Source organism: Pseudopipra pipra, chromosome 13, assembly GCF_036250125.1.
Source record: "Pseudopipra pipra isolate bDixPip1 chromosome 13, bDixPip1.hap1, whole genome shotgun sequence".
In the NCBI taxonomy this organism is placed as follows: Eukaryota; Metazoa; Chordata; class Aves; order Passeriformes; family Pipridae; genus Pseudopipra; species Pseudopipra pipra.
Genome location: NC_087561.1, coordinates 12,046,281 through 12,057,649, shown reverse-complemented (window position 1 = coordinate 12,057,649; position 11,369 = coordinate 12,046,281). Strand labels below are relative to the sequence as shown.

At 43.2% G+C, this 11,369-nt stretch overlaps 1 long non-coding RNA gene across 1 annotated transcript; it reads right to left on the bottom strand.

Annotated features, from left to right (window-relative positions):
- Positions 1-392: 392 nt before the first annotated feature.
- Positions 393-11,139, bottom strand: LOC135421501 (uncharacterized). The gene is made up of 2 exons (XR_010434034.1): positions 5,847-11,139; positions 393-3,018 (listed from the first exon to the last, which is right to left on the bottom strand). It is a non-coding gene; the product is annotated as an uncharacterized LOC135421501 (long non-coding RNA).
- Between the last annotated feature and the right edge of the window lie 230 nt (positions 11,140-11,369).

Sequence of the window (11,369 nt, the reverse complement as noted above, 5' to 3'; positions counted from 1 at the left end):
AAGAAGTTTCTGGCTTCGTCCAAAAGAAAACAAATCAAGGCAGAAGTTGAAAACACAGCCGAATCTGGGAGAATTGGAAACTTCTGGCACCGGTAGATCCCCGAGAGCAGAGATTCCACTCCAGGTGACCAGATCCCAGAGCCAGTGTCCCCCAGCCGGGGCTGACAGAGGTTCTCTGCAGCCCAGCCACCACTAGAGGAGGTCAGAGTGCCACAGAGTGAAGGGGGGCGACGCTTCCCAAAGCTTTGGAAGACAAATTACAGCCTAAATGATCACGAATAGACTTTGCACTCCCTTCTTACCGTTTATATTTTCATAACTGAGGAGTCTCCTCAATTTTAATGAGGTTCAGTAGTCGCTGGGGGGGAACAACACGACACACACACACACAAGACATCTCCAAATTTTATTTAAAACACAAAGGACTCCAAACCCATAGTCATCACTTCTAGTCATCATAATGATGCTAAACCAAATGTTTCAGAGAATTTTAGCTGCAGAAATCAAGAGGCTGCAAGACAGAGTTATCTATTTTTCGTTTTTTAACAAAAGCTGAGTTTCCACCTTTTCTATTCCTTTCTATAATCCCCACAGAAAGTCTTCAAGACGTGAGCTAAACGCAAAATCAAAGTTGGCAAACCAATACAGCAAAGTCTGTCCCTTTAAAAGGACTTCAATTTAAACATGAAAGATAATCTTCCCATTTTTAGGACCATCTCATTATTTTGACTGGACTCAATTGCTAATTTTCAAGGGTACAGGACTGCTTATTTTGTGGGCAAGTCTCTGACACTGTCAGAACAGAAGAAAAGCTATCATTTGGAAAGACAGCAAGACTGCAGACCTCAGCCAATTTCAGACTGCAGTGGCTGCAGTTTCAGAGTTTCGCCTTGTTTACCTATCGAGAGTTCTTAGATCCTTGAAGGAGCACAATGGTTGCTAAAGGCTACCTCTCTGAAAAGTACATTTGACTGTATCCCACTTCATACAGTGATATGCTGGAATTTAACGTCCTAGCCATGCTTTGAGCATGCTAAAATACAAGATCCCATTACCCTGAAAGACTCAAAGGCACAAGGCTCACCGTTAAGCGTTGCTGCAGCGTGGAGCTCCTCTTTGAGGACAGCTGATGGTTTCATTCTCTGCAGGCGATGCTTGGATGGAGTTCCTGAATAAAGGCTACTCCAGCCAGTCAAGAAGCACATCACAAAAACAGCTAGTCCTAGAGCTCTGTTGCAATCCCCAAAAAGGGAAAATTCCCATGGTAATGCCTTAAGAATTCAGCTGGAGAGAATGGCAGAATGTGCATTATTAAGTAACTGTCAACAGCATGAGTAGGCATTATGCATTATGCCAACTACAAGTGTAATTGTTTATGTCTATATACAAGACACACACATACAAACACATGCACACATGCACGTATACTTTTAGGGAGAACAGTTTTTACTTTTTGGCATTGCAATTCCTTCTACAATATTTTTCCACTTAGGAAACCCCTATATAATCTCTCTATTCCTCTTACAGAACAAGATCTGCTTCAAACAAAAAACAAACAAACAAAGTTTCTGTGTTGTGAAAGAAAGTCCTTTTGCAGCAAATATATCACCTAGAGTCCATAGTGTTAGACTGAAGTTTCAGCAAAAAGCAAACAGTACACACTTATTCTGATACATACAGTCTACCACAGGCATTATGCTGGGGCACCAGAAAGAAAACAAATAAGAACATTGATAAGACAAAAAAAAAACTTTTCAAAGCATTGAATTTAAAAATTCTGCTAGAGAATAAGTTCTTCATCAGATTCCAGAGTGATTTCTCACCTGCAAAATGAATCACAGTAGCCAGAACTCAAGAATTAGGATATAGAGAGCACTACTCTTTAAAAAACATTTGGAATGCTAATAGCCAAACTAGACTACAAGTGAACTCTATTACAAGAGCATATTTTCTGGAATATGACATTTTAACACAATGGTGGCTATTTTGGAACTTTAAATAAACAGTACTACTCAACTCCACAGGCTCTAGCAAATAGCTCCACCAACTTGGATTAAACAGCATACATTTCGTGTGGCAAGAGGTACACCACATTCAGTGCTGAACTTCGCTATTTTAAAAATTAATTAGGCAATTATACACATGGGGAAACTGTTCTAGTAATTTAGCTGCTTAATCAAATCCCAGGTACCAAATTATGGACCTGATCCTGCAGTTCTTATTCAAGTCAAACTCCTATTGATGTCAGTGGGAGTTTTGCCTAATTAAAGATCAGGACAGCACGTGCAAGCCTGCTTTTAAACGACGGCTTTGAATTTAGTCTTAGGAATTTGAATACGGCTCTGAATCCCAAATCGTTGCCTACAAGTTTCTCACGTGAGACTTTGGGTATATTAATATATATTTTTCCTAAGTCTGGCTCAAATTAACTTCTAGGTAAAGTCTGGAGATTTAGCTAAAGAGTCATACAAGGCCCAATGGCAAATTGACCTAGTTTTGAATTTTTTTTAAAAAAACCAATTAAATACTGTTACAAAACAAGAAGCAGGTTGTAAAAATATTGGCTACAAATCATGCTCAGCAGCACACGCTGGGTTTGTGTCATCATTTCCTCAGTGCAGTCCACACAAGCTGTCTCCAAGGCGTAGGAAGAGTATGTTCCCAAAAGGGACTGTCTCAGACAAAGATTGTGGATAGTGTGCCCAAGTCTCTGCTGAACAAGCTGCAACACAGGTAAACAAGGAGGAGTATTTGGAATAAAGGAGGAGGAACAGTGTCCTCCCTCACGCTCTTCAGTCCCAACCACCAAAGCTGCCTTTGTGGATTGCACTTCAGGTGGGAGCAGACTGGGCTCACGGGGTTGTGCAAGAGAACTCTTCACTCCTGGCTGCTCAACCTGATGTTCCTGAGGTATCAGACCTGACGCCTTCTGAGCGGCTGTACTGACATACTCTGCTGATCTTGCCTCTTCAGATGCCTTGGTGAGGTGTCAAGGGGCGCACACTGAAGCGTCACAAGCTAGGAAAAGGTAAACCAAAATCAGTCAGCAAGCAAGAAATCTGACGGAGCAGGAGACTGCTAAACACTGACAGTTGCCTGATTAGTATTAGATTCTTAAAGGGCCTGTCTGCCAAAAAAGAAAAAATGGGAATGGGCATATACCCTTCTGCTCAATGGCAAGAAGAAAAGCAAAACTCCTTTTCTTTTAAGCAAAATAAAAACAACGTTGGTCAGTGAGCACCGGGTTGTCTGCACACTCACTAAGTGAAGCAGGAAGGACAAGACCTTGTGTGTGTCTGAAGATAGAAGGAAATCACAATTCTGTCTAATATATTGGAGCAATTGACCATGAAAAGGTTACATGTTAGGAAATAATTATCTCTAGACACAGCTACTGACAAGGTCAGTGTCCAAAAGGATTATTTCCTGCTCACCCAGTGCCCGCTGCCTGGAAGGGAGGACACTCCCAGCCCCACATTCCAGTGATGCTAATGGCACTTGTGCACTGAGTGGCCCAGCAGATGAAGCAGATAACCAGGAGTGAAGGGGTTAAGTGCCTGTCACAATAGAAACCTCTGGGGGCACTTGACCTTTTCACATTTTTTATTCAGGAATGAGCATTTTGTGCCTGTTTGAGGAAGTTCATCTACATTTGTCCTCATTCTTCACCCTGTTTTTGTATTGTCCCTTCCCTTCACTCAGTGTCCAAGTGTCCCATTAAGTACCAAGCAACCTCTGTTGATGAATATGAATTTAGGGCAAAGATACAGAGAGGACACAAATACTGCACATTGATCAAGTGACTTACAAAGAATTTTAACATATTCAAGGCATATGTTTCTGCTGAATAGCTTCCTACACATATAATACTCACCTGTCAGTACTTTAGTGTGAAGAGGAATAAAATCACAGATAGTGAACAGAAGCACTAGGCTAGCTGGAGCAACAGTCTCACAAGAGTATTAAGGATGTTTAAGCACTAAAAAGAAAGGCTAAATGACAGCATTGACTTTCACATGCTAAAGAGTGTGCCACAAGAGAAGGCACAGTGATACCTGCCCTTGGTCTTTCACTCAGCAATTAGACTATGAACTTCCCCATCCCAAGAGGGAAGGTCTGCAAACCTCTCTGCCTGCAAATCAGTCAAGGAGGATATACCCAGAATGAGTTTGTCACTGTCTGTTTCATTTAGAGGCAGATATTCTAAAAAGGTACAAGCAATATTCAAGACCTTGATCCTGCTGGGATCAAGGAGACTTTTGCATTGGCTTAAATAAGAGCGGGCTCTAGTCTCAAAGCACGTGTGTCCAATTTGTTAATGTTTTGGGTTCAAATAAAAAACAAATCTTAAGTCTTCCCTGCATGGGAGTTTCAACCACATTCTTCAACTGGGGGAGAGCATCAGGGCTTAGACAAGAAAGAGTTTCTGAATGATCTAAGTGAATGGTCCTGAGGAGACTGGCATTACTGTGAGCTTTGAACACAACTACAGAGGGTCTTTTATAGATGTACTCCAGAGGGGAGATCCTTAGATGGGTCCTTTAATGCCTGCCCCCATATGCAATCCAGATGAAATTCTTTATCAGATGGAGCCCGGATCTTGCTCCCATTAAAAGTTCTGTTACTGAATTCAGTGGGAGCAGATCTATTTGTCTTAGATGCTTACAGAGTTTCCCTTATCTCAGTCCCTCAAAATAATTATCCTTCATTCTTTTGAGACTAGGGAATAACATTTTCCCCACTTTGCATACAGACAACAGCCCGACCCGGTGATGTAGTTGTGTGTCACGTGCATATCCAGGTCAGGAAAGGGTCTTAACTCCAGGTATCACAAACATTAGACAAAAATACTATCCCCCACTCTGCCGCCATCATGAAGCACCTTTTCCAAGCAAAGATGGACAAGTCAGATTAGAGTAGACAGTTTCCTTCTCTTGTTTGGACAAGGAAGAAAAAAGCCACATAGACAACTTTCAAGTATCTCTCACTTCTTCCTTCAAATAAGTTTTTCCAACTGGTCTTCTGCCATTGGCTTCCTCAGCTACCACTGGATGAACAGGAGACAGTCCTTGGCTGCTGAGATATGCTACAGCTCTAGGAAACGTCCTCACAACTTGTACATCTCCAGTGGCAGCTTTCTAGGACTTGGCAGCCCACTCCAAGATAAAAGCAGTGCTCCAGTAAAACAGTATGTATAAAACCAGCACTCTAGCAAAATTTCAGTAACCTTCAGTTTATGTCCAGTGTCCCAGAGGTAGCAGGTAACTGCATTGTCAGCAAATTGCCCTTGAAGCACACCCACAAGAGAGCTTTTGGGAGGATTCAGTACTGAGTAAGAGACAGGTCTTAGACTAGAACAAGAAGTAACTGAAGGCACCTCAAGCTCACATGGGACTGTTCCCTGGCAGTGAATACTGCAAAATCCCTGAAGTGCTGGAAGACTTTCAGAAAGATCCCCATTCCCAAGGAACAGTTGTGCTCCTCTAGTCACCAGCCACTGACAGTCTCACCCCACATCTCCAGGGATGTGTTCCAGGACAGGGCCAGGAAGCAGGGATGAGCAGTAGTACTGCAGGAAGTGGTTTGCTGCAGTGGTCTTGCACACCAGCAGAGCCACCCTATGCCATGTAAACATACCTGCATGTGCAAGATGTCACAGCAGCCTCCTGGAGAGGCAGCAGCATCCACTTCTCTGGCAGCTTCATGTCATACCTGTGTATAAGCCATCCAGCACACTGCTGCACCTGACAGCCACTAACCCTCATTTAGCCCATGGCCACTTGGGCATTAAAAAGGAAAGCCTTTTGAAAGCAAAATCACCTTCCTGAAGAGATGTCATTACTCACATTTCTGTTAGGGTTCCAACTGGGGATCACACCAGCCAGTCCCCACGAGCTGAAGGTTTTCTGTGTGCAAAACCAGAGTGAGGGCTGTCGGCATCAAAGAGAACCTGGGGAAGGCAGGGAGAAGAGGTCTCTTGGAGCACTCAAAGGAGAACTCAAGTTCCCCATTTCCACACTAATACCCTGTCCAATGGCTCCCTCTCCATTTCTAAGAGTACTGACCCAAATACATAAATGAAAGCAAGCATGTGTTGTTTATTTCCAAGTATGAATGGCACTGTTTCCCCTGGGCTCCATGTTTCTTGGAATTATTTGAACTGGAAACCAATCAGCCTGTATTCACTATTGATTTATTTTCTAAAAATCTCTCATCCCTAAAGTAACAGTGCCTTTCCATGTCTCAGCCTGCTGTTTAGTGACACAGTAATCTAAAAGCTATTGATCACTTGGGTCTCTACAGCCATAACATATCTTTCTAAGTGCCTTCATGTAGGACCATGTTTGCAACATAAGTACTATAAACGGCAGGGCTGCTAATGAAATCAGCAAAGATATCAACAGAGATGTAACACTTGTGTAGTAACACGGCACAGACAAGGGCCGGTGGAGGCCAGCATCAGGAGGAAACAACTATGGCCATTAGGATACAAACTGCATTGCTCTTTGAACACCAGATGGGCTGCAAGCAAATTTCATCTAAACAGGAACCCAGGCCTGGACACGGACTGGTCAAACTTCTCCCTACCCCAGCAGTAGATTTTCAGTGCTGGGGAGACCAAGATGGTTTCATCCTGCTACAGTACTTCTAGGTGACTTCAAGTTTATCTGTAGTTCCCAACATCCTTCGTAACTTTTGCTTACATTAGCAGTCGGGGTTGGTGTAGCCCAGGACCCAGGATCTGAAGCAAGGAAGGTGTTGACACGTCACGGGAGACCTGCTGCTGCAGAAGTGCTGTGCACTCCAGCTCCTATTGCCTTGAAGGGATGTTGTCAGCAGACAGCTCCTTGGAAGTCAAGCTCCTTCCTACTTTTTTTTCCACACCCCTTGACAGTCCAGATGACAAAAAACATAAGAGCTCATAGTCCCTACATCTAAGGACAGACAGTGCAGCAGCATTACCGTGGACCTGCCTCAGTGTCACACAGAAACTATCTGTGTTATTTAGACCAGGTCCTGTTTCAGCAGAAATATGAAACACTGAATTAAGTCAAGAAAGAATTCCCCAGAGCGGACAGTCTAGTGTGTTACCCCAATTGAGACATCCCACGAGCTGCAAATCCAAATGAGAAACATGTTGCCTAACACAGAGATAATGTGTGTGCAAGTCAATAGCTATCAGCATGCACCAGTTTACCCAGTGAACTGTGCCTGCCCAGTCCTCTTCTCCAAAGAGAGCCAAGATGTGCTTATTTTACATGGCACAACTCAGCTCTGCAGCTTGGACTCTGCCCCAGGTTCTGTGGAGCAGTGTTGTCTTCACAACCAGAACAAGATATTTCTCCCCAAAAATTATATCAATTATGGCAACAGGGCAGCCCTCTCTGACATTGCTAAGCAGTGAGCCTGGAGACAGCCTGCTCAGTAACATTCTTCCAGAAACAGCTTTCAGGAGACATTTGTAACCATTTAAAATGTCCCACCCAAGCAGTTTTGCACTTGTCAGTTTACCTTATGCCACAGGTTTTTAATTTAGTTGTATGGGAAGAAACTTCATATGCCTCAAATTTTATATGTTAATGCCAGATGTGAACACAATAGCATGTGTTCCCTCTCTGCTGTGCTTCATTTCTTGGGAAAGGATGCTGTAACACTGCAGCTCCAAATACTCAGACAATCAAAAAAACTACCATCAGACCTGGGGCCAGAAGCCCCTCTTCCTCCGTATTTCCCCCAGTGCCCTGGGGAATTCCAACCGGCAAGACAATCTGCCTACATACTTCCCAGCCTTCTGAGCACAAAATATCCCTGGATGCAAGAGGATTAAAGACAAAAATTTGATTTGCTAATTACGAAAGATAATAAGGAAATTGCTGAAGACCATGCACTGTCTATTGCAACATGAGAATGCATTCCAGCTGCTTCAATTTATTGAGAGAGTGGAGATTATTGGTCCAAGCAGCCTTTAAATCAATGCAGGTGTCAGAGTTTTTCCTACTACGTAGACAACGAATGTGAAAAGCTGCAACATCTTTGGATTATCATTGTTCTGCTTTAAAACTATGAGCTCCTTCGTATATTTCACTGCTGGATTTTTTTCCTGAAGCTAAATATTTCTGCAACTCTTATCAGTTATTAAAGTGTAACTCAATACATAATACCTGTGCTTGTCCTCCTGGACTTTGAGCACTCTTCCCAGCGCATCCCTGAGGACTAGGCATGCAACTCCAAACTCCACTAATATGATAATGCATAAAAAAAATAGCATCACTTGTCAATGGCACCAAAGAGCTTGCATTTGTTAAACAATAAGCAATATTTTCTTGCTATCAGCACTGACCAAACATTGCTGTCACTGGCAGGGCCTTCTTCCCCCAAAGCCTGGGCCAGAAGAGATGGCCACCCCAAGCCCTCGTCTCATTTTCATGTTGATCCTTTAGCAAGAACTGCCCCTGCACATCCAAAGGAAGCAAGATGTGTCCTGGGGACAGCCAAGGTGGGTGACCAGGCAGAGCAGACATCTCTTCTGGCCTCGCTCTGTGTCACCGGGCACCTGCTACCTGCCTCAGCCTCCAACTGCAAACTCTATAAACCAATTCATTTCTGAGTCCGTCCTTAGCAGGACACTTGTGCAATTGAGAAGCACATGTGTTTGCCCCCAGCCAGCCTGCTTTGAGCACTCAGCTCGAAGCGGGGGGGAGAAGGGGCCCAGGACAGCTCGGCATGGCAGTGCAGAAGCCATGGAGGGGCCCATTTCAGTTTGATTTGTTGCGGCACTCTAGATGCAAGATGAAATCTGAGAGATGAAATCTGAGCAATTTCTTGCTTCTCTTCTTTCTGGACAGTTATTAACACTATAAAGAAGGCTGAACAGTGGGGCTTCCCAACTCCATTATTGTCAAGGCCTATTTCAAAGGCAGTGGCTGAAATGCCCAGTGCTGCCTTTGTTGATCCTGGGCTCAGGTCTCCTCCATGTTCACTTCTGTCAAACAGCAAGGCTGAGCAAGTTAAAAATAAGCTTTCTCTGGAGGGATGGAGGAGGGGGAGACCAGAGGAGCAGTGCCTGAGCTGCTGTGCCCACTACTGAACTGCTGAACACAGTGTCCACTACGTTCACACTACTCTCAAAGTCCTTGTGTAAAAGTAGGGGAAGAAGAAAAGCCACGACAGATGCCAATTCTCCTGCCTGAAGTCCTGCACCTGACTTTCTAGGCACCAGTGAGAAGCCAAGCCACAGTGTGGGTTGTCAGTGGGGGCTGTAGTCTGACTAACCCTGTCAGCCAGTCTGCCATACCTGCCACCAACCATTCTGGTCACAGAGAAACACAAAGTGCACAGACTCTTTATTTTCCACCTGTAGGAGAGGGTTTATTTGTCCCCAAGACCCGTGACAAGCTTATTACAGACCGTTTCAATTCGAATCAACTTGTCAAGAAAAGAAAGTGGAGAAAACGCATTAATTAAGCAGCTTTACTCATGCAGAAAAGCTGCCAGCGTGAGCATTTTAAATTACCTGGGCACACCTAGTGGATTTGCATTCCCTTGGCACAGCTTTACTCTGGCCCACAAAGCATCATCCACTCCATACTTCCATCTGAGCAACCAACAAAAGAGGCTGACAGCCTAGCACCACCTTCCCTGCTTGGGGGCTAGGCCCTTTCCGAGGGATTTCGTGTCAGTTTATGCAGAAACCTTACTCCTGCTAGGTGCAGGGACAGGAAGTTTGGATTCTTCTATAAAACTAAAGACCAAGGCAAAAAGAGGCCTTCCAGAAACAAAGGAGGTGGAGCAGTGGCCGGCAGGGGGGTAACTGCATGCCATTGTTAAATATTAACATAAAATAAAGCAGTAGAAATGGATGTCCATCAACAGAATTAGAAGGAACTAAGTGAGTTTAAGAACAAAAGGTTTACTTATTTAAATTACAGGAGATGAAAAACAGCTGGGAACGCAATTTATAGTACAAAGTACAAAGCTACAAGACTGCTAAATGTAATTATATTTCAAAGTACTTTTCCCTCTCCATTTTAAACTAAACATGTACAATTATTTTAACTGAAATAAAACTAATGACAATGTAACCTTTAGATGTTCCACCCCTTCCCTCAATCCCTTTCAAATTCAGCTCATCCGTTTACATTAACTAAAGAGTTTGATTCCCTCATCCAAATAGAGGTTGGCCTTTCAGATAGGAGACTAAAGCTTGAAGAAAGAAAACCCCTATGAGCAAATTTTTTACTTTTAAAAATTACCTCTTACTATTAAATTCAAGGACCTTAGATTGTACTTTCATATTTGTCTTTATCACTTCTCTGCACAAAAGGAGAGTGGAAAAGTGGCTAACTCATTAGCTTCACTGTTTGTCACATTTGATTTGTACATTTAGTCATGGCAGGGATGCCTATAAGTAAAGTTATTTAAAGATATTCAAAATTTTGAGGTTTTTACCCTGTTTGGGAAAAAGAGCACCAGTTTCAAAGGCCAACAGGACCCAGCACTAGGATGATGTCTGTATCAAGAGCTGGGTTTGCAAAACCACCCTTTATTGTGCTTCCACGATTACCTGCAACAAAACTCTCCAGGTGAAAACTCTGCCTTCACCTGAGACACTGTGTTGTTTTCCTCTACTTCTGCAGAGATGCTGTTTGGTTCCACTGGGCTCAGGAGCACCAGACTCCAAATTCCAACAGGCAGGGCTCCAGTGAGTCCTGTCTATTAATGGTATTTCTAATTCCAGGTGTTTTTAACACTAAACCACACAACTGGACCCTCACCTGCAGAGCCCCCTCTGCCTCTTGAAGCTGCCCCTTGTGTCCAGCCATAGTCAGACCCTTTATTTAGAAGACATGGTTCCACTTCAGCATAACAAAGGGTTTGTGGCCATCCAGCAGAGGTGCATCTCTAATGGTCACTACTTAAGGCCAGGGAACATGCAAAATTAGAGCTGAGACGTTTTCAGAAAATCAAAATGCTGGCACAACCAACTTCAGCCTACTATTAGCTTTTCCAGCAACAAAAGTGTTCAGGATCCTTAATCACACATCAATACACTACATTTCTTAAAGTTTCCTTCTAGTACATATTTCATGCTTAAAATATGTTCAAGAGAGAAATTAAGCCCTTCAGCCTCAGAAAAAAAAACAACTTATTTATTTCAAAACAAAAAGTCACAACTGCTTGCTGTGACAAATTTTTCTTGATTTAGGTAATCTTAAAAAAAGATATTACAGTTTCAGATGCCAAATAACTGCCAAAAAATAAGAACAGCTATTTGGACAGATCTTTTTAAAGCTAAGAAAGATCTTAAGTGTTCTGGGCTGCAACAAGCCTTTGTTTTTGATTCACCCAAGAAAACCTACCAACTCACC